Genomic DNA, 23,462 nt, shown 5'->3' with positions numbered 1-23,462 from the left:
AAAAAAAAAAAAAAAAAAGGATCTAGAATCCACCATAAGACTATAAACTCCAATAAAAAGTATAGCCATTTCATTATATTTCTTTTGACATATATTGTCATATTTTTGTCAAATATATGACAATATATTGTCATATATTTGTCATATTTTATAGCCTATATCTTCTCTACCCTTTAATTTTGGGTTTCCCATGAAAACAATATAAATATTAAAGATCGAAAAATAATAACATTAAAATAAATTTAGATACCAAACAATTGCAAACTGAAACTCAACTTTCCAGCCCCTGTTATGCTCAACTGGGGATCTGACCATGCGATTATGAGGTTACTCCTGTATGACTCACTTGAAAGCTGCCCTTTTCCTTTTGATACAACCACAACTCTTGTGCATTTTCATGACATGATTTCTTGTACATTTCTGTGCGTTCCTTCTCATGTATTCATTTGAGAAGCACTGATTGACTGTCTACTCTGCACATATTTTAGAAGACTAAATTGTCTGCATTCGAGGTAGGCTGAATAACGCTCCCTGTCCCCCAAATAAAGGTATCCACATCCTAATCCCTGGATAGTAAAAATATGCTACTTTACATGGTAAATTGGACTTTGTGGATGTGAATAAATTAAGAATCTTGAGATGGGGAGATTAGCCTGGATTATCTGGGTGAACACTGTGCAATCACAAGGATCCTTATGAGAGGAGGCAGGGGTCAGAGTCAATAGTAGAAGTGACAACAGAAGCAAGAGTTGGAAGTGATGAGAGGATGGGGCCACGGGCCAGGGAATGCAGGCAGCTTCTACACACTCATAAAGGCAAGAAAACTGATTCTCCCTCAGATGTTCCATTAGGAACCATCCCTGCCAACACCTTGACTTTAGCCCGGTAGAATGATTTTAAACTTCTAACATTCAGAACTGTAAGATAATACATTTGTGCCAGCTTAAGTCCCTTAGTCTGTGGTAATGTGTTATAGCAGCCGTAGGAAACTAATAGAGTTTTATTCCATTTTCTTAGGACAACTTAAAAACCCTAGCTGAAAGTCTTTCCCTTACCAGTTCTATCAGCAAAGGCAGCTACTTCCTCTGAGATGAACAAAGGACACCCATGGGGAGATAAACAGACCATCCAATCTGGTGTCTTCCAGAAAATGGGTGAGCAGTTATCTCTACATTTTGACATGACACAGAGGGTGCTCATTTCCTTCAGACCTTATTTTATGGTTAATAACATCTCATGAAAAGAGCACCAGCAATGACAACTGAAATATATTTATATTTAACCTTTATGAAAGATTGCAAAGCAAAATGTCCATTTTAATCAGGGGCATTAAACATGAGTAGAAGTGTCTTTTATTTTAATTGGAAAACAGATAAATAAGCTTTGTTAAATTCTGTTGCCAACTCTAATTAAGATCCTTATAACAGAAGTTAACTGCACTCAGAATTTGCAGTAATAGCAATAAATAATCATAATATAAGTAATGCTAAGCTTTCATCTAATACAGAGTTCTAGAGTAGGAGATTATCTAAATTAGTGTCATTATATTATTACTTTCCTATATTATTTATTAAACCCAGTTGAGTATACCCATATGTTAAGTAGCCTCAGTAAATGTTACATATGAGTAGAAAACTATGATTAGAACAGAACAATTAGATTTTTAGAACTTATTTAAAATTTCCCTGTGTTCAAGGTAAAACTAATAAAGAATGATGGAACCATTGGAGATGTCCGGAATAGATATTTATCCAAATATCCTACAATCCCTCTGCTGAATCCCTTTACCCTGGATCTCTTAGCTGCATGCATTCTTATTGAGGCATAGAGTTATCTGAAATTATTCTGTAAAATTCCATCAAAGTTTCACTGAACAATTTATGAGTTTAGTTTCAGCTGATGCTATAAATTTCACTGCAAATTTCAGAATTCCACAGGGATTCTGAGACTTTTGACAACCCTATGATGTGTTGTCAAAAAATAATACAAAGCAAGAATGCTGATGAATCTTTCAGATCATAAGAATTGGGGCTAAAAGTGACAGATTCCTACAGGAAAATGAAAGCTGCAGGTCTATGATCTTCCAGGTCTAGTGCCTTAAAAAGCCAGATCACCTTCAGAAGAGAAAGGAGAAAAATAAATAGTACATATTGCACTACAAAGTTCTTCCTGCCAGTTAAGACCGTGTCTGTACACATCCTCTTCCACCCACTCATTCAACATCTAAAATAATATGTCTTATTACAAAACCAACCAGTTTTCATCCTATAACTCAAATGGATACTAAAAGCTTAAATACTCTCTTCTCAGGCTAGAATACCATGGGAAAATCTAAGTATTACTACAAAGTCAAAGGGGTTAATAAGGAAAGCATGTCACTGATGAGCATTTTTTTTAATCTCAATTTTAAGCATTCCTTGTTTCTAATTCTATGGGTGATTTTTAAAAATCTTTTACTATTATTTTCTTAATTTTAGCACTTAATCCCATTACCAAGGTATTCTCCTATCAGTGATTCTCTCGGACTAACTCAGTTATTGTTGGTAAGGAAACAGCCAGGAAGCAGGAGTTAGGCAGACTCTTTCATCCGGCGAGAGGATGATGGGAATGGATGAGGGTGTTGAGGAAGGTCAGGCGTTTACCACTGCATACAAATCTGTCACGCCTGATAGATGAAGCTCTTTCGTTTCTGTGCTGCTCAGGCTACTCCCAGCAGCCAAGGAGAAAATAAAAAAGACGGTCAAGCATGAATACCCATCAGCCTGTGCTGGCGACAGTGATGTATTCACATGTGCCATAGCAGCTATGGATGAAAAGGTAAATTAAATAGTTGTCAATAATTATGGAAGGTCAGAACCTAAATCCGGAGGGTATGCTAATCAGATCAGACACATGGGATTTGGCTGATCTATCCTGTTAAAAACATCCTTCTCCGAGGTCAGAGTTCAAAATTTGTCATGAGCTCAAATGTACTTGAGCTGAGTCTTCGCAGAAGAACCTGAGTCTTTTCCTCCTATGATTATGTGCAGGGCTGACCATCTTTGGATATTTGTTGGCAAATACTACGTACCGAGGTTTTATTTAGAGCGATGTGCGATGCGACTGTAATAGGCTCTTTAAAATGTTTTGTCATCAATATTGATGTAAGAATGCTTTAATGTTACTGTTTATAACAATAATAGTAATATACCATAGTAATATATAATATAGTACTATAGTAGTGTTAAAGTATATACATTTAATACTAATGGAGCTGTTCATATTGGAGATAGAATGCATCTTTGAATCTACTCATGTGATTCAGTCACCGGCATTAAAATTCCCTCGATTGTGTGTGTGTGTATTTAGACACAACTGAGTAGTACTTCATTTCCTCAACAAGTGTTCCAGGATCTATGATATATCAGATTCTGTGATGGGTACCGGAATGGATACATCAAAGAAAAATAAAGCCCCCTTACCTCAAAGAGAGACAGACAAGTAGACTAATCATAAGTAAAATAAATATTTGAAATATAATCCATCCAAATAATTTCAGTTAATGCCACACCTAAAAGGGTTTTCTGGAAGTTAGGTCATCCTGAGTTTCACACATTCATAGAGCAATTACAGACTCAGTTTCTTCCTTACTCTGTCAAACTATGTAGGAGATTATCATTCCTAAAATGGATTGTTGCAATAAAGTAAAAAAGTCTACATTATACAAGGTTTATAAGTTATAAGAAAATGTCGTTGGGGCTTCCCTGGTGGCGCAGTGGTTGAGAGTCCGCCTGCCGATGCAGGGGACATGGGTTCGTGCCCCTGTCCGGGAAGATCCCACGTGCCGCGGTGCGGCTGGGCCCGTGAGCCATGGCCACTGAGGCTGCGGGTCCGGAGCCTGTGCTTGGCAACGGGAGAGGCCACAACAGTAAGAGGTCTGCATACCACAAAAAAAAAAAAAAAAAAAGAAAATTTCATTGAATCATATAGTAAGTGTATGATGTTGTGTTTGGTTTATAATGTCCATTTTCTAATCATGGACTCATCACTAATTCCTCTAATAATTTATTATGCATTTGCATCTCTGAGTGGGGGAGAAGAAAATTAAGAAGAGAAATTCAATATTTAAATAGTTCACTTGCTTAAGGCATTGGTCCCAAAAATTACCTGAATTTAAGAATTACTTGCATGGCTTGTTAAAAATATAGCTTCCTGGGCATATTAAGGTTTTCATAAACCCACCGGGTATTCTGATGATAAATAATGTTTTAAAACCTTTATAAGTGTATTCTAGTTGTTAAGACTAACACTAACATCTCTAAATTTTGAAGTTTAAGAAGTCACTTTGATCAAAAGTATGAGTCTATGAATAATGAACATGTTATTTTATAGCAAGCTACCATTGCAGTAAGTCTAGAATTTAAAAAATTTTTCATAGTAATTAAAGATAGTTCCCAAAGTTCTTTATGACCTCAAATTCTAAACTGAGAAATCAGCAAATATTTCAGCCCTATGGAGCTTTTTGTTTTTATAAATTTATTTATTTATTTTATTTTTGGCTGCGTTGGGTCTTCATTGCTGCACGAGTGCTTTCTCTAGTTGCGGGGAACTGGACTACTCCTCGTTGTGGTGCACAGGCTTCTCACTGCGATGGTTTCTCTTGTTGAGGAGCACGGGCTCTAGGGCACAGGCTTCAGTAATTGCGGCACGTGAACTCCGTCGTTGTGGCTCATGGGCTCTAGAGCGCAGGCTTAGCAGTTGTGGTGCACGGGCTTAGTTGCTCCGCACCATGTGGGATCTTCCTGGACCAGGGATCGGACCCGTGTCCCCTACGTTGGCAGGCAGATTCTTAACCACTGCATCACCAGGGAAATCCCTCCCATAGATTTTTATTAGTGGTATTTAGAATTCACCAAATTTTAAAGGCTCTTTCTCTTTTTCTCTCTCTCTCTCTCACTCTCATCTATCTACCTACCTACCTATCTACCTTCCTATCAAAGGATAAAGAAGATTTTTGTTGTTGTTGTAGAAAGACCAAAGTAATTCTTTTTTTTTTTTTTTCGGTACGCGGGCCTCTCACTGTTGTGGCCTCTCCCGTTGCCAAGCACAGGCTCCGGATGCGCAGGTTCAGCGGCCATGGCTCACGGGCCTAGCTGCTCCGTGGCATGTGGGATCCTCCCGGTCGGGGGCACGAACCCGTGTCCCCTGCATCGGCAGGCGGACTCTCAACCACTGCGCCACCAGGGAAGCCCCCAAAGTAATTCTTTTTAATGTTATTCTCTTGGATATCATCATTCTCTCATTATTTTGGAAAGATGAAAAGCTAGCTGCAGCTTCTTGGATCTACACTGGCTATATGAGTTCTAAGTACATTGAACATCAAATTTATTGGAAGTCTTTGATTTACATTTTCCAACTTAAAATGGTGCCGCTAAGAGAGCCCATCTCTCTTATATTCACATGTTGTGGATAGTTGGGGCTCAACTCCTGCTGAGAATGACTCCCTGGAGGAATGAAGTACCACTTCAGGATGTGGAGCTGATGTTGCAATTCTGCACTGACTCCTGACATTCCATTAGGACGCAGCTGCCCTAAGCGCTGTAAACATGATGACCCCAGGACACCTGTGGTCTATAGGGCAAGGCTGTACATTAACTGTGGAGCACAGTTAATAATCTAAACTAATAAATTTTAGTTTATTCTAAAATTTGCCTAAACTCTAAGAGATTCTAGATGAACTATGAAAAATTATTAAGCTTATTTAGTAACTTGGTTGAACTGGTTTGGACAGTCTTAGGATCAGGAAACACTACACATTCCTTAAAGCACCCTTCAAAACACCAGTTCTAGTATACTTTTCTGCATAGCACAGAGTATTGAGGCAAACTCTAGCAATCTGCAAGGATATTTTTAACTATCAGAAAGTAAGAGCATGCACTAGCCTCATGAACTGGTATTTACAGTTCTATTTGTTACTTAAGGAATATAGACTATTTGCCTCTAAAGATATATGTTTGCTATTAAGAATATTTTCTTATATCCCTTGCTTTTAGAAAAAATAAAACAGACATGTTAGTATTCCAAGTGACATCACAGGTAGGTTACAGATAATCTCTTTTGGCAGAACAAAAGATTTCCCTAAATTTTTAACACCTTTCCTAAACATAAGTATGTGTGTCAAAACATGAGCTCTAGGACAGAAGTGTGTGCAAACAGAAGGGGAGCAGTAAGAAATTAGAAGTCAAAGATTCTCAAAGCTTAAACGTGAGTTGCTATTTGAATTGGAAATTGATATGAAATAAGATTCAATTCCTTTGTGGTAATAACAAAAGTTAATGAAAAGGAATTGTTTCATTGATTAAAAAATTAATTGACACAACCTCACAGAATATACCTATGACATAAAAGTGATTTTAAAGTAAAAATGATTTATTAAACAATAGGAAAAAACAATTGATTAGCTGTCTTACGCATCAAGAGACTGCAAAGCACTTAGAAAGTTAGGCTAAGTTTACTGAAAGTGTAACCACTGGCTGTCACGGGGCTGCCATCCACGGGACACACGGAGCATAGTGCCGAGGGCCCCCAGCACTGTTAGGGGTCCAGGAATAGGTTTTCATTTTTGTTTTTGAATCAGCAGGAAAGAAATGAATGCAATCCAACCTGGATTATATTAGTCTTCATACCCATGTAATTATAAAATAAAATTCTTAATTTTTTTTTTAATGGAGGAAGGGACCTAAAAGACAAGTGCCTCTGAGCCATGAAAGCCACATACAGATTGGGGTGTAAACAGGCCTTAGCTCACTATAGATGGGGGAAGGTACCAAAAATGACATTTTTGATGTTCTCCTATCCTATCACATCTCAGATTTTTCTCTCCCCTTTTCCAAGGAAAATAAGACAGAGAAGAAGACAGAGATGTGAAAAAAGAAATATTTAAAAATACATGAATACAAGCATGGCATTGCTTTATAAAACTAATGACTAAGTCACATTATTTTGAGGAATGTCTGGTCACATTTCTTATAAATAATACACAACTGGATAGAGTTCCTTATTAGAGCATATTCATATTATCACGCATTCCAAACTTATCCAGTGTTGAATTAATGTTCATTGCTGGCTAATCTTTCTCAATATTCAAAATGAGAGCTTTATGATCATTAACAGTGTTCATAAGAAACCAATTTAAATATAATGCAAAATAACAGGAAATCACTGCTGGAACTTATAATGGCATCATTGTTAAGAAATGCTGGGTAGCAATGATATCAGAAAACATGCCACCAGAAATTAGGGTGGCAGGGATATAGAATTTTTTTTTTTTTTTTTTTTTTTTTTTGCAGTACGCGGGCCTCTCACCGCTGCGGCCTCTCCCGTTGCGGAGCACAGGCTCCGGACGCGCAGGCTCAGCGGCCATGGCTCACGGGCCCAGCCGCTCCACGGCATGTGGGATCTTCCCGGACCGGGGCACGAACCCGCGTCCCCTGCATCGGCAGGCGGACTCTCAACCACTGCGCCACCAGGGAAGCCCAGGGATATGGAATTTGTATAAAAAATTAAAGTGCTCACTTTATCCTGCTTGACTGACTGATGGTCTGTCGTTTCATCATCATTAAGTCCACAAGAGAGGTTACTTTTTAAAGAAGGACAGTTATGACAAACATGAATTTGTTTGAAAAAGAAATGGATTACTTCATACTGTCTAAACTTAAGAACGAGCAACAGAGCGGTGTGGTTTTAGAGGGAGCTGTGGGGATTCATTCACCTTTCCATCTGAAAAGTTAGCTTGATATTTCTATTTTATTTAATAGGAATAAAAGCGCAATTAAGGAGAACATAGCCTGGTGACATGACACAGAATGTTCTAAGAGGTACTTTTTAATGGTTTCTCTACTCCTGACACCAGAATTCGATAATGTTGATTGGGTAGGGTTTAAACAATCCAGGAAACCCATTATAACAACACCCTGTAGTATCTTTAAGGTTGAAATTTAAGATGGCTAGATGATTTGGGGAGTTTATTTAACCTACAAATCACAATAAGACTGTGGCATTGTTTACTCCAATTTCTTATACTTAGAAACCTAAGAACCAGGATTGGGTTCTAATATGACTCTTTTCTAAGGAATTTATGAGGACTCAATTATTTTGGGGAAAACAAACAAACCTCTACCTAGGTTTAATTTGGAGTGGTTTTCTTGTACACATTTTTCTTCTTCTATGTCACCTAGTTGGTATTAAATTCTTGCTTCATATCTTTGTTATAATCCTTGGCCTTCACTTATTAATTCCAGGAAAAGCTACTGAACACAAAATCTCAGGCCTCCTACCCTGAGAGTAATACCCTTTGGCTTCCTGATTTGTTTCCCCTCCTCCTGTTGTGAAGACTGGATTTCCTTTGAGTACCTGGATGATGGGGGAGGTTTTAAATGGGTTGGCAGAAACACTCTTCCTGTTTAGATTAAGAACCACAAAGGGATCATAATTCCATAACTCTTCTTGTGAAATATTAAGACAGAATTCCTTGGCAGTGGTAATCCTAAACATTAATATAAAATCACTCTTTGCTCAATGGTGCACAACTTCTATAAGAATTAACCGAGGTGATCAGAACGTAGAGTCAAAACTGAGGAAATCTGCATACAAATGTATTCGTGTCCTGTTGTTGCTGTAGCAAATTACCACAAACTTGGCGACATAAAACAACACGTATTTGTTATTTTATAGTTCTGGAGGTGAGAAAGCTGGCAAGGTTCTCACTGCGTTAAAATCAAGGTGTTGGCAGGGCTGTGTTCCTTTCTGAAAGCTCTAAGAAGGAATCCAGTTTGCAGAGGCTGTTCGCCCACATTCCTTGGCTTGTGGGACTTCCTTTCATCTTCAAAGCCAGGCATTACAAGTCATACCCTTCTCACATTACATTGCTCTGCCCTCTTCCTTTGTCTCCCTCTTCCACTTTTCAGGACTCCTGTGATTACACTGGGCTCACCTGGATAATCCAGAATAATCTCCGTATGTTAAGATCAACTGATTATCAACCTTAATCTCATCTGTTACATTAATTCTCCTTTGCAAGGAAACATAGTATTTCAAATGATCTAAGGATTAGGATGTGGACATCTTTGGGGGGACACTATTCTGTGTATAGAGTGAGTATTTACCCTGTGCATCTGTGACTTTTTTTTTTTTAATAATTGAGGTTTTTTTTTTTTTTAAGGCTCTTTTGATGTGGACCATTTTTAAAGCCTTTACTGAATTTGTTACAATATTGCTTCTGTTTTACGTTTTGGTTTTTTGGCCACGAGGCATGTGGGATCTTACCTCCCTGACCGGGGATCGAACCCGCACCCCCTGCATTGGAAGGTGAAGTCTTAACCACTGGACCGTCAGGGAAGTCCCCATCTGTGACTTCTTGCCCACTCTTCCTTTCTTAAATCTTCTTGAATAAAAAGAACAAACTTGTGAACAAATGATCAAGATCCTGGGCTGGATGTGTTTTGTTTTCACACAGACGCACTCTGTACACTCTCCAGCCCATCTCTGAGCGGCTGACCTCTCAAACATCTCTGGTATATCAGAAGGCTTCCTTGACCTTTGGCATTTTGTTTTGTTTGGGTTTTTTTGTTTTATCTTATCAGAGTATAGTTGATGTACAATGTTGTCTTAGTTTCAGGTGTACAGCAAAGTGATTCAGTTATACATGTATCCATTCTGTTTCAGATCCTTTTCCCATATAGGTTATTACAGAATATTGAGTAGAGTTCCCTATGCTGTGCAGTAGGTCCTTGTTGGTTATCTATCTTATATATAGTAGTGTCTGTATGTTAATCCCAAGCTCCTGATTTATTCTTCCCCACCATGCTTCCCCTTTGATAACCGTAAGTTTGTTTTTGGAATCTGTTAGTCTTTGTAAGTAAGTTCATTTATATCATTTTTTAAAAATTAGATTCCACATATGAGTGATATCATATGATATTTGTCTGTCTCTGTCTGACCTTGGGCTTTTTTTGAGTACACCCACTGTTGAGCACTGACAGGAATCTGAATGAGGAATGAGTGTGAATCTGAGGTTTTTATTCCTACCTGTCTCCGTGCAGATTTGTCTTTAAGCCAGCTGTTCCCCTCCAATGCAAGTTACAACTTTTTTCAAAGTATCCCTCTTTGTAAGGCCCTCTGTTCTTCCAATTCTAGTAACTGCTTTACCAAGTTCCCCCTTTGAGCCAAGGGACGATGATGGCTCCACTGTTAATAGCCTCTCAGTACTGCACTATCTTTTGTATTTTCTTGTACCTTAGCCAACACCTTTGTTAATAGTTTCTTTATTAAGCCTTCCTTGAATTAAGTATGTTTCACATTTCCTTCGGGGACCCTTGTATATTCAGACTCACATTTTAGAGGTTACAACTTTAGTAGATGAAGAGAATTTTAGGAGTTTTTAATTTAAAAAATAAAGTAAATATTGACATAATGTGTCTTAGAAACTGGCCAAATCATTTAAGGGTCTCTCTCTTCAGTAATCCTTCACCCATTTCCCCAAATTCTTGGCCACTTTTGTTACTGCTGCCATTTCTCCACTGTATCAATCAGGGTTTGATCAGAGCATGAGAGTCAGGGTGGGGGGTTTGTGCAGGGAGCAGAACTTATTACAGGATTTAATATTACACAGTTGTCAGGGCTGGTTATACAGTGTTTGTAAGGCTGTTGTTCCTGAATCTGGTCATTGAGACTGAAGTCATCAGGCAGCGAGTTGGGAGGGGAAGATGGCTGTGGACTGGAGAAAGCAAGGACAAGATGAAATCTACAAAGCTTAGATGGAACCCACGAGGACAGACTGGAATCCATGTCAGTCTCTCACCATCTCCAGCACAGACCTAAACACACACCTAGCTCAGGAGGTGGAGAAGCTGAAGCAGAAGATATGGCAGGACCTAGAGTTGCCGCTGGCCAGGATGCTACCTTGTGCCAACAGGTTTGTCAGCAGATGAGCAGTACCTTGCGCCTGCAACAACCTCAAAACACAAAGAAGTATGGCTCCTCGCTCCTCTTTTGTATCTATTTGCCAAATCTCATGTAAAATTTCTCTTTTGGCCCACGCTAACGTAGAACCATGCGGGGGAGGCAACCTAGAGAAATGTTCCAGCGTGAAAGAAGTGCCACAGTAAAAATCCATCACATCCATGTTCACTCTGATATTCAGATGCCTCAGCCGTTGAAAAACACTGTAAACAACGATTTCTGCTGCCATCACTATAGCCATTCATTTTCTCCCCAAAGACTCCAATATCTGCAAACAGAGTAGGGGAATTTGATTGTTGACAAGACTATTCCAAAATTTTGACCATGTATCTATACATATGTGAACAAAGAGATTTCCACAGATTCTGTCTAAATAGCAGCATCTTATCATAAACTCTTGGTACCTTTATGTCTTGAAATTTATTTTGAATAGCAGAAAGGTAAAATATAGTCATTCTAAAAACTGGGTAAGGAATCTTGCTAGTTATGGATATGACATTTTAGTTGCTCATACTTTCAGAATGCAAAGTGTTCCCTGGATGAATCTAAGAAATAGTCAACAAAAAGTGGTCTTAAAAATTCCTTAGGTCCTTTGGGATTGGCATATATACACTAATATGTATAAAATGGATAACTAATAAGAACCTGCCACAGAAAAAAATAAATTGAATAAAATTCAAAAAAAAAGTCCTTAGGTCCTAGTATTCTTTTTTTTTTTGCTGTACGCGGGCCTCTCACTGATGTGGCCTCTCCCGTTGCGGAGCACAGGCTCTGGACGTGCAGGCTCTGCGGGGCATGGCTCACAGGCCCAGCCGCTCCGCGGCACGCGGGATCTTCCCGGACCGGGGCACGAACCCGCATCCCCTGCATCGGCAGGCAGACTCTCAACCACTGCGCCACCAGGGAAGCCCCGTCCTAGTATTCTTGACAGCATTATATGCTTTAGGAGAAACTGACCCAACACACGGTGCAAACTTTTAACACTGTCAGTTTGCCTTCACATCACCAAGCATCCAAACCATAACTGTGCCACTCTTCAGGCGTCAAGAGTTTCACGTATGAGAAATCAAGTCTTTTCCAAGTCAGTTTGGATATCTGACGTTTCTTGAAGTCATAATATATATAATTTTACATATATACCACATACACAGTCATCAATCTGCCATCTCTAGCACTCGAATTGTCACTCTCATATGAGATAACTGGAAAACATAAAGGAACTGAGGTTTGAGGACAAAATATTGTGTTAAAACACAGCAGAGAAAAATGAATGTTTTGATGAGGAAGAGGGGATGATGATACCTGTTGGATTTTTTTTTTTTTTTTAATCAATAATGCCTTGGGAAGGTTGTTGGAAGAAAAAGTAAAGGTGAAAAAAAAAATCTTAGACTTGGTCCCTAGTAGAATCTGCTATGAAGGAAAAAAATGGACCAGTGTTACAGGGGTAGGTGGATGCAGAACTCAGTGAGGTGTAGCATTTAGGGATCCACTAGAGCAGATGTAAATAGGATAAACCTGGGATAACAGAGCAGAGATTCAGTGAGGCAGTACGCGGAAGCCAGATATTGGTACTTAACTTAGTCCCAGACCAGAAAACAAGGGAAAATAAAGTTAGGATATGTGTTTTCTGAAGCAAAATATTTTATACACATCACCTGGAATCTATGAGGGTAAGACATCTTTAAAGGTTTCCAGCAAACAGGGCTTATAAATAGAGTTAAAACAAAATACCCATTATTACTATGTCTTTGATACTGCCTTTATTTAGCATGCTGCCTAGTGATTTGTAAGGGAACAAAAATAGTTATAAAGATCTTATGTATGTATTTTCATTCTTGTCTACTCGATCCAGTTTTTACTCTAAAATAATATATTCCTCAACTATGATTTTTTTTTAACAGCCATGGTAAGCAAATCTCTATTGTATATGAAAGTGAAAATTAAGGGAAGTAATTTTAGAATATAACATGGTTACAGTGAAAGAGAGACAAGTCTGTTAGGGAAAAAGGTCTCTTTGGAGAGTTAAATTTTAATCACCAGGAGAAATGATTACTAATAAAGCTAGATCCCATCAAAACTGTATAACGATTATGTTTGTAATCAGTTTATGAGGTTAGTTTACATTTTCAGAGTTTACATTTAGTGATTTCTATTTTAAAAGTAGAACGAGGTTGAAGGCCCACAAGACTTGTACATTGCATAAACTGATAAGGACAGGGTAGTTTAAAGAATACAATTTGAAATACAATTTGAAGCTTATGCTGAAATAAAATTCCCATTACTGCTGCATGGGGACCAACATGCTCTCCTTCAACAAGGACAGATTTTAGATTAAGCACTCTTAGATTGTAAATTACCATTCTTGATAGCTGGCCTCCCCTGTCTCTGGTGCCTTAGAGAAATGGGATAGACTGTGAAAAAGTATAGATTTCAAGAAGGCAAAACCCTTTCTCTTAACCATCCCCAACCTCCATATCCAAATTTCCATGTTTCAAGAGAAAGAATAGTAATGTGAAGATACTGCTGAATTTAAATGGGAATAAAGGACATTATAATTACAAATCTTAGCAGTCATGCCTAGAATGATTGGCTGACACTGTCATCGCCACCCCATCACCAATTACAATTACATCAAATTTGGCCACCCGAGATAGGGAAGGAGGGGACCCGCATGAGAGAGGCACCTCTCTTGGATTCATCTTCAAACTTGCAAGGAATTTTATTTTACAAATGAGCTGCAGACAATTCAGGCTAAATAATTAATGTTTAAATAAGGTACATATGACTTTCTTGCACAGGGAAAAGAGAAAGTGGAGGTTTCGCAGACATAGGGTGAAAGTCTTTTTTGTTTAATACTGTTACTCAGAGATATTAGCACTGCTACCCTATAGAGACTGCTTCCCCTACGAGATAGCTGGAGCTTCTAAATCATTGTTTTGTTTTGTTCTGGACTCTGAGCTTTTTAAATATTGAGATGATAAAATGATCATAAATTAGAATCCTTATCATTTAAAAAAAAATCCATTCATCATTTCAAAACATACAGGTATGGCATCCAAGCCACGTGAATAGATGCTTATTTCCTAAAGCAAGCGTACTCTGCAAAATCAATTTGTGAACTCATTACATAAATCCATATTAAACTGTTTAGTCGATATTTAACACTCTAACAAGGATAGTCAGGGTAAATTACATGGACTATTTTCAGGTGGCGAAGAACCAAAGTTAGTCCTTCCACTTCTAATCTATTTCTCAGTTCTAATCTGTCTGTCACAGAAAGGAGAGACAAAGAGGAGAGAGAAGAAAAAGAAGTGATCAGTTATGTCCTTCTGATAGTTAAGGGATAATCAAATCAATATATTCTGGTCCTGGCGGTGACAGTATGTTCTCAATGGTTATCTTATGTTAATGCCTAGCCCTTTAATTCCTTCCAAGATGGCAGTACAATGAGTCCCTTCCTCAGAGCTGGGTAAAAAAAAATGTCCAGCAAGGAGGAATCCTCTCATCAGTAGGAGAATGACTCACTTACAGCCTATCAAGGAACTTAGGGTGCACGATAAGGCTCCGTCATACTCTCCCTTAAGCTTTTCATCACCAGCAGCAATGCCAATAACTTACAGGATTCCCAGTCAGCATTAAAATCTCTTTTTCAGTTCAAATGCAAACTGCTAAGCATTTCCTCTTTCATAGTATTCTTTGGATTTATCTTTCTCTCCATGAGCTGAGTTGCCACTCAGTTCAGACCATAATTATTTCCCTCTGGGGATACTACAAAACATTTTGCATTCATCTTTCCTTCTGCTCCAATCTCTCAAATACACACAGCAGAACATTCCTTTTCAGTCAGACTATTAATTTTGCCTATTTTGATCATAAATTTTTCAATTATATGCTTTGAGACCTTTTTAAACGTTTACCTCCTTTGCTTCATCTTTTACTAAATCACTGGTATTGTCACTTAAGCAGGAAAACAGAATTTGCCTTCAGGCCTTCTAGTGAGTAATTGAGAGCCTGCCCTTGTTAGGCCTTTTACCGGGTGCTTGAAATGCAAAGACAGGCACCCTCAAGGAACTCACTAGCCAGGTTCTTTCTGTCTAAATGCACTAAATCACTCTTCTTAGTCTTCTGCCCTTTGTAAGTACTGGTTTTACCATCTACACAGTTAAATCAAGAATCTAGGAATCATCCCAGATCCCTAATGCATCCACACATACTCATAGTAATCTCCACATTTTGAAGACCTTCTAATATATCTACTCACGCTTTTTGTACTGTTGCCTTAGATGGCCTTATTCTCTCTTGCCTAACCAATGGACGATATACCTTCCCGATTAGTTTTTCTATCTCTAGTGTTGCCTCCTGCCACTGTTAACCCAGCTATCATCCACACTGCTTCCAGAGTTCTCTCTTAAAAACACCAGTAGGAGCATGCCTATCTTTTACATCCTAGCCCCCAACATCCCACACACAGCCTAGACAAAAAGTCCAATTTTCTTTGCCCTATACTGAAAGACAGACTGTGATTCAGCCCCTGAATATCTCTCCCATCTTACTGAACCACACATACTTCTCTGAATATATACTTCTGCTTCTGTGTTATTTCTCTAGGCTTTGGGTATAACATGTCTTCTACCAGCCATTTCTCTGCCCTTCTGGACAGGTTGGCAAAAATCATCTTCCTTCTTCAACGTCCATCTTAGCTTAGATGTCACATCCTCAGAGATGAGTTCCTCTGTTCCACAGAAGAGTTGCTTAAGCTCTTCATTGTGCTAGCCCTACCTCTTGTATGAATATACTCCTGGAACTCATGGTAATGATTTGTTCTACTTCAAAGTTCCCTATTAGACTAGAAGCTTGAGCAACCACTTAGCATCTGCATTCAGAAAATAGGAATAACTTATTCTAGGATAACGTTTTATATGCAAGAAAGTATCTACTTGGTATGAGGTTTTATCATTGTTGTTATTGTTCCTGATATAAAAAGCAAAAGGCATTTACCACTTCATTCAGTTGAATTTCCCCAAGGGTCACAATATCCTTTCTAGGCAAGCGTGTTAAAGACCTAAAATAGCTGATCAGAATTGGGCTCAAAGGCTCATATTAAATGATGAGAAGTAAGGCAGACATATGAAAAGAAAGCAGGTAGTCTGTATGTCAGAAATTGGATATGAAATTCATGAGATCCAAAGACTTATGTCTGGGCCACCAATTTTGTTATCTCATGTCTCTATTTATGAGATCAAGAAGACAAGGCAAGAGAAGGATATAAAATATGCTACATAGTATTTTTATTTCTTTTTTCTCCCAAATAAGTGTCATATTATTAGGAGAAAATCATTTAGAGAAAGAATCATTCTTCTCTATTCAAGATAGTCTATTCTGCTTTTGTATGTTTTTATATACATACACTCAGCCCACATCTTTCAGAACTAAAGAATATTTTGTCTGGTTATCAGGGAGATCTTTATTTAAATAAGAACTGGCACTGAAAAATAACAGAAAATATGGAAAACTCACTTCTCTATTTGACTTTCCTTGCTTTATAATGATGCGTGTTTTATTTTGAGGACGGGTTATTTTTCATTTCAACTGAATTTTCTTATGTTCCACAATATATCAAACTCAGATATCAACTAAATAGGTATATATATTTTGTCAATATTGTCAGAGAAAGTTAAGGTCATCTATAGATCCTTGGTGGATATTTGTCAACACAAAATAACAAAGACAGCTGTGCACAGCATGCACTAGTCATTTAGGCTTATTCACTAACTATTGTTTTTTTGATGGAACGACACTATAGGTTAAAGACCCATGAGTAGACGATCTGAAAAAAAAAATGTTTTAAACCTATTTTTTAACCTGGAGCTTCTCACCTAAAGCTGGGAACAAAATAAAACAATAAGTTAAAGAACTTTTCAAAACAATAGGAGCCTTGCCATTCTGTGTGACAAGGGGTACTAAAAATAGGGTTAGAACAACAACAAACAAAAATACACCAAGCACTAGCTGTATTAGAATTTAAGGAGTATAAATATAAAGAATTGAACTTTCTTTGAATGGCATCTACTATCTCTAATTTGTATTTGTTATGTGAGTCTTCATACATTTTCAGCGTGCTTAATAAATGTTGAACAATTAAAACACCATGACAAGTCACTCTGTCTGGTTTTTTTTTTTTTTGGTCTTCCTCTGTCTGATTTACTTCACTAAGGATAATACCCTCCAGGTCCATTTGAGACTTCTTTTGTACATCCAGGATATGCTCTAACTGGGAAAATGTTGTGTGCACGTGAGAAGAATGAGTATTCATTCTGCTCTTGTTCAGTGGAGTGTTCTAGAAATATCAATTAGGTCAATCTGGTTGATACAGTTGTTTAAATTTTCTATATCCTTAATGATTTTATGTCAACTTGTTTGATTAGTTATTGACAAAGGAGTGTTGAACTCTCCAATTATAATTGTAGATTATTTCTTCTTGCAGTTCTGTCAGTTTTGTTCCATGTATTTTGAAGATCTATTATTAGTTGCATTCACATTGAGGATTATGTTCTCTTGATTAATGAACCTTTATCATTATGAAATAAACCTTTTATCGCTGATAATATTCCTTGCCATGAAATCTATTTTGCCTGACATTAGTAAAGAAACTCCAGGTTAAATTTTTTTCTTATCTATTTATTTGTAGTGTTACCATGATACATCTTGTTTCATCTTTTTATTTCTAACATATTTGTGTTTTCATATGTGAAATGGACTTGTTGTAGGCAGCATATAGTTGGGTCTTTCTATCCAACCAGACAATCTCTATCTTTTAACTAGAGTGTTTAGACTATTTACATTTAATGGGACTGTTGATCCTTATGGATTCTTTCTCCATGCACTGTTCCCCCACCCCTACAAGTCACTCTGTCTTAACTGTATTTGATAAGTAAGATTAGTTGCATCAAGTGTATTTTTGGTTAAAGTATGGATTCCTGAATAGCAGAGATGATGTGATGCTTACCTTTAAGACTCTTAAGACAATATTATAACTGACCCACACTTAGTAATGACCTCTAGCACAGTGGGAATCTGGACAGAGATCATTTGAGTGGCAGAATGTTAGAAATTTTAATTAATTCCAAGCTTTTCTCCTCTATCAATAATTCCCAAACCAGTCTGACTAGATTCAAATAAATCTGAAATATCACCCATTCACCTGACAAAGCTCCATGTGGTGGACAGAATATGGGTGGTCAGTCACATCATGGCAGAGTGGATGAGAAAGTTAAGTGCAAAAGTCAGAGGGCTGACTGGCTGTGTGGCCTTGGTAAGTTAATTACCTTCCCTGAGCCACAGTTTCCTCACCCACAAAGTAAGGGGAAAACAATTCTATCTCCTCCATAGGACTCTTGAGAGGAATCAATTAATATGTGATTGTAAAGCCCGAACTCAGCATGCTACTACCCACTAACAAAGATTCAACAGTGTTTTCAAATCCAGCTCTACCACTTTGTAGCTATTTTATATTGCATGGTCCTCTTCGGGGCACAACCTTCTAACATTCGAAATGAGAACAGAAATATATTCTAGACTGGATTATTGTAGAAGTGAAAGGAATGATGCACATAAAATGCTTAGCACACAGTACCCAACACAAGAATGTTCTAGAATATGTTATTCTCTCTGTGTTTTCCTTTGGGTCTGTATTTATTTAAATCTTACTCTAAATAGGACTGATGATAGCTCTGTTGGCATGTTATTTTCCATAAGTTAAAATAGTGTTTATTTTCTTATGTTTCTAAGTTTCTTACGAGCTTGAAAATACTAAAATACAAGTGTCTTATTCCTAAGGCCTCCTAAGTGTCCCAAGGGGTAGAGAATACTCCCAGTAGCTTCTCTGGGGCCTGAAGTTAAAGGCAAAATCACACTCACATTTCTAAAACGCTTGCAATGCTTTAGTGTGTATTGCTTGCTGTTTGATACTGTTTGCATCCATGTATTTTGATTTCTACAATAAAAATAATAGTTTTATTACAAATATAGAAATAGATTTAGATTTGTTTGTTTTGAAAGTTGGGACCCATATTGCGTGCAAAAATTATATTCTACTTCTTATATTTGTTTCCACTATTTATATACATATACATATACATTTATTCCACTATATATTTATATTTCACTATTTATATTCCATTTATCACTGCATCATATCACATCTTGGGGGAAGGGCAGAGGAGACTGCCACTCTTAAAGTCCTAAAGAATGGTAATTCCTATCACATTCTAAGTTAATTCCCCTATCTGGTCCCTTACAAAAATCAGATCACACCTAGAAGATGACAGGGGACAACCACAAACTTAACTAAGTGGTGGTTCCCATTGCATCTGCTATACCAGATGCTATATCTTTGCATGAAATGCAAATGACCGCCAGTCACATTTAGCCATAGTGATGTGTTCTTCTCTATCCCTATAAGAAAGGATAACCAAAACATTTTCTCATTCACTAGGAATGAAAAATCATCATTCATTTCAGTCCCAGAGCTATGCTAACTCTCCCATGTCTGTCTTAATATAGTCCAAAGGGACCTGGACCATCCAGATATTTTGCAGCATAATCCACTTGTCCATTATCTTAATGACAGCATGTTCACCGGACAAGCTGAGCAAGAAATGGCAAATACATGGAAGGCTTTGGTAAAAAAATATACATTCCAGTAGTGAGAGACAAACCCTATGGAGATAAAGTGGCCTATAACGTTAGTAAAGATTTTAGAGGCACTGTGATTTGCGGCATGCATGGCAAGACATGTCCTATAGGTAAGGACACGTTATTATATCTGATACCTCCAAACACTAAGAAAGAATCACAATGCCTCTTAAGCATTTGGGTTGTGCAGGCAGCACATTCTGTTCTGACCTATTTACTCAGTAATGTGAAAGGGTGTTGTCTTTGAGTACGGTTTCCAGAGTAAAAACCGACATTATAGCAGGTCCAGGCCATGATGCAAGTGGCTCTGCCACTTAGGCTATACAACCTAGTAGACTCCGTAGTATTAGAGGCATTGGTGGTAGAAAAAATGTTCTATGGAGAGATGACAGCAGACCCTGATAGAAGAATCACAACATAAACCCTGACGGTTCTGTTGTAAAATCAGGCCACCTGCAGTAGAGAATTACACACCATTTATATAATGGATTCTGACAAAATATTGGACCCTGTTGGAGTAAGAATGCCCAACTATTGGATAATCAACTGGCGAGAACTGTTCATCTTGAGCTGAGTTCCCTGAGATGCACTGAGTCAAAGGTTCATGCAGCACCATCATCAGATGAAAGTGTTATATTTGGTATCAGGCTCAAGCATGACCAGAGGGCATAATGGCAGGTGTCCCTGACCACCATATTTTCAATCACTGCTGTCCAAGGAACTTCCCCCTTGACTCACACTTATGACCAAGTGACTGAGGAGGAAAAAGGCCAAGCTTTGTCGGCTTGGTACGTGGGTATGTGGTTGCACTCAGAATAGACGGCTGCCCCTCTTAGGGAAAGCCCTGAAAGAGAGCAGTCCGGAGCTTTTCTCAATAGGCAGAATGTTTGGTATACCAGGCCATCTACCTTACGTGAAGAGAGAAATGGCCCAGAGTAAGAATATATATATGTAGATTATGAGCAAAGTCAAATGGCCTGGCTGATTGACCAGGGGTCTGGAGGGATAGTGATTGAAAGATCAGGGACATGGAGATTTGGAAAAGATTTGGATGGGCCTCTGGGAGTGGATATCAAGTATTATAAAGATCTTTGAATCACATCTAAACCTCAAGCTTTGTGCAATGTAGTCAATGAAGTACTGTAGTCAATGAAGTTTATCCCAGGCATGATTATTGCTAATTGAAAACATCTAAACACCAGATTGTATCCTCCATGAAAGAGACACAATCAATTAGATGGAACGATCTGGCCAGGTGATATCAGCCAGGCTCCAGTGGTGACATCAAAGGTGCATAAATTTAGAGGCTATTGTGGCAGGGATTGGACCTGTGCATTGCCCAACAACACGGGCTCACCGGCAGCTACTGGAGCTGCCATACATTCAATCTACCAGTAAAGAGCCCGATGCAGAGCACCCAATAAAACAATGTTCCTTGAGGAGGCCGACTAACTTTTTGGTAGCAAGTTGTTTATACTGAACTCCTTCTACTCTGGAAAGGGCAGAAATTCATCTTGATTGGACTATACACATATTCCACCTTTCTTATTCTCAAGGCTTCAGCCTGCAGTACTGAGAGCTCCCAAAGTTTCTGAGCCACAGACATGGGATCATGCATAATATTACAGAAGATCAAATAACACACTTAACAGCAAAAGGGGTGTGGGCATGAATACACGACCATGGGAGCCCCTCATCCTATCACATACCAACCTCTGAGAAGCCGCTAACTTGATACAGCCTAAGTACAGTCTTTTGGAGGAGCAATGGGTTAAGACTGAAGACGATATCCTAAAAAAATGAAGAGCCTTCCTCTAGAGTAAGGTACATACACAAAATGAATGATCAGTATACGGTGCCATGTCCCCAAAGGTAGAGTAAATGGATAAAAGAGTTTGAAGTAGGTGCGACCCTGCTTACCGTCACTCCCAGTGACCCATTTGGGAGTCTGTGTTTCTCATCCCTGAAACTCTAGGACTTAGAAGTCCTAGTTCCCAGAGGAGGAATACTTTAATCATTAACCTTTGAGCTATCACTGCTTCCTGGTCATTTCAGGCTTCTTGTGCCAAAATAGCAGCAGGCAAGGAGAGAATAATTATCAGATCATCAGGGGGAAGCAGGAAACAGGGATGACTGTGGTTAGCACCCAGGTGATCTACTGGAGCGTCTCTTGGTACTCTCTTCCCCAATTCTGATGGTAAATAGACTACTACAAGTTCTATGACTTGCGAAGGAATAGGAGTTTGAGTCATTCCATCCGCTAAGCCATACAGATGAGCAGAGATGTTGGCTGAGGGTGAGAGGAAGAAAGTGATGAGCACGAATTGTAGCCCTGAGACCAGCTGTAGCTGTACTGGTGAGGGTTGTAGTTCATCCCATTAACCTTCCTTTTCCCCCAGGGAATAAGACCAACCTGTATCCTGGAATAGTTATTTCTAGAATTGGTTACATGAAGCAAATAGGTTTGAGTGGCACAGCGGGAGACTGTAGTGAATAGGGTGGTGTACCGTCTGGATCTCCCTTTCATGGACTGTGGCACTTACTCCTCCAGCTGGAGACAGTGATGGTGGCTGATGGCTCCCTACAGAATCCATCTCCAGTAACTGCCTTCAGCTAAAGAGAACTACCTCACTCAAGGTCACACCCATCTCTGGGGGTAGAGTACCCTGAGTAGCTAACCCAGCTTCAAAGCTTCCTGTGGAATCATCTGAGGCCTATGTTGTTGACTACATTGTAATTCATTCCTTCAAACTGTGTATATGAGTACTATTTTCATTGTAGTCCTACCAATGTTGATTATTATCACTTTGATAATCAGTTAAAATTACATCTATATAATTTTAGCTATTAAATTATATATACCTCCTACTAATGATCACCTTGATATTTTAAAATTCTCTTATACTAATATATCAGAAGGAATATCTGTATGTGTGTGTAGTGTGTGTGTCCAGGCACATCTATTATCAAACGATGATTTATAAATAAAAGGCAGAAATACAAGAACAAGATCCTTTGGGTTCAGTGTAAAAATCAGGATTCTTCTTTTCTACTTCCCCACAATGGGGATTTTAAAAAGCTATGGAGTAACAATCTTTGGTGTGTTTACCACCAAAGTCTGATGTGATCAGTATTTATGAATCTATCAAGTCTTTCATATTGTATGGATTTATAGTTATCACTGGTCTCAGGATATTTCATATTACTGTAGAATTCATCTCTAATTTCGAAGTCTGCCATATCCTCTTGATTAGCACTGAGCTAGCTTCCTACTTGAAGCACATGCTGAATGAAGGACAAGGTGAGTGACAAGTTTTTATTTGCTGAGAAACCTCTGCCAACATAAAACTGGAATGAGCAAGTCATTAAAGGGATACTGTAAACCCTACTACAAACCTCTCCACTGCAGGCATTCTGAAATAAACCTTTTCCCTTCACCTTGTCCACTGGGCTAAAAACCTAAACTTCAAATTGCCACTGTCCCTGAAATATTTGTTTATTAATTCTTTTCTTGGAGGATGGAAAAATATGCTAGAAGATAGCTATCATTGTATCCATCCCAAGAAATGCCTCCTGTTTTTCTTGAGACTAAATAAACCAGTGGAAGACTTTATAATAGCTAACATTTGTGTAGCAATTTACAGCCTACAAACCCCTCTGACATACATTTATTGCACTAAATCTTTGAGACAATTATCTATTGTACTTTAAAGCTGAGGAAATGGAGACCTGGAAAGGTTAGGCAATATTGTCTAAGATTCTGTTCATTA

At 38.4% G+C, this 23,462-nt stretch overlaps 1 protein-coding gene across 1 annotated transcript in view; it reads right to left on the bottom strand.

Moving 5' to 3' along the window:
• The window catches only part of DCC (DCC netrin 1 receptor), a 1,156,455-nt gene that overhangs the window by 449,083 nt on the left and 683,910 nt on the right, over positions 1-23,462 (bottom strand). The window lies entirely within an intron of this gene.

The sequence above is a fragment of the Aethalodelphis obliquidens genome, unplaced genomic scaffold, assembly GCF_003676395.1.
Source record: "Aethalodelphis obliquidens isolate GAN/ISIS:26980383/991018 unplaced genomic scaffold, ASM367639v1 scaffold19, whole genome shotgun sequence".
Classification (NCBI taxonomy): domain Eukaryota; kingdom Metazoa; phylum Chordata; class Mammalia; order Artiodactyla; family Delphinidae; genus Aethalodelphis; species Aethalodelphis obliquidens.
The sequence above is the reverse complement of the archived record's forward strand: the minus strand, read 5'-3'. Positions and strand labels throughout refer to the sequence as shown.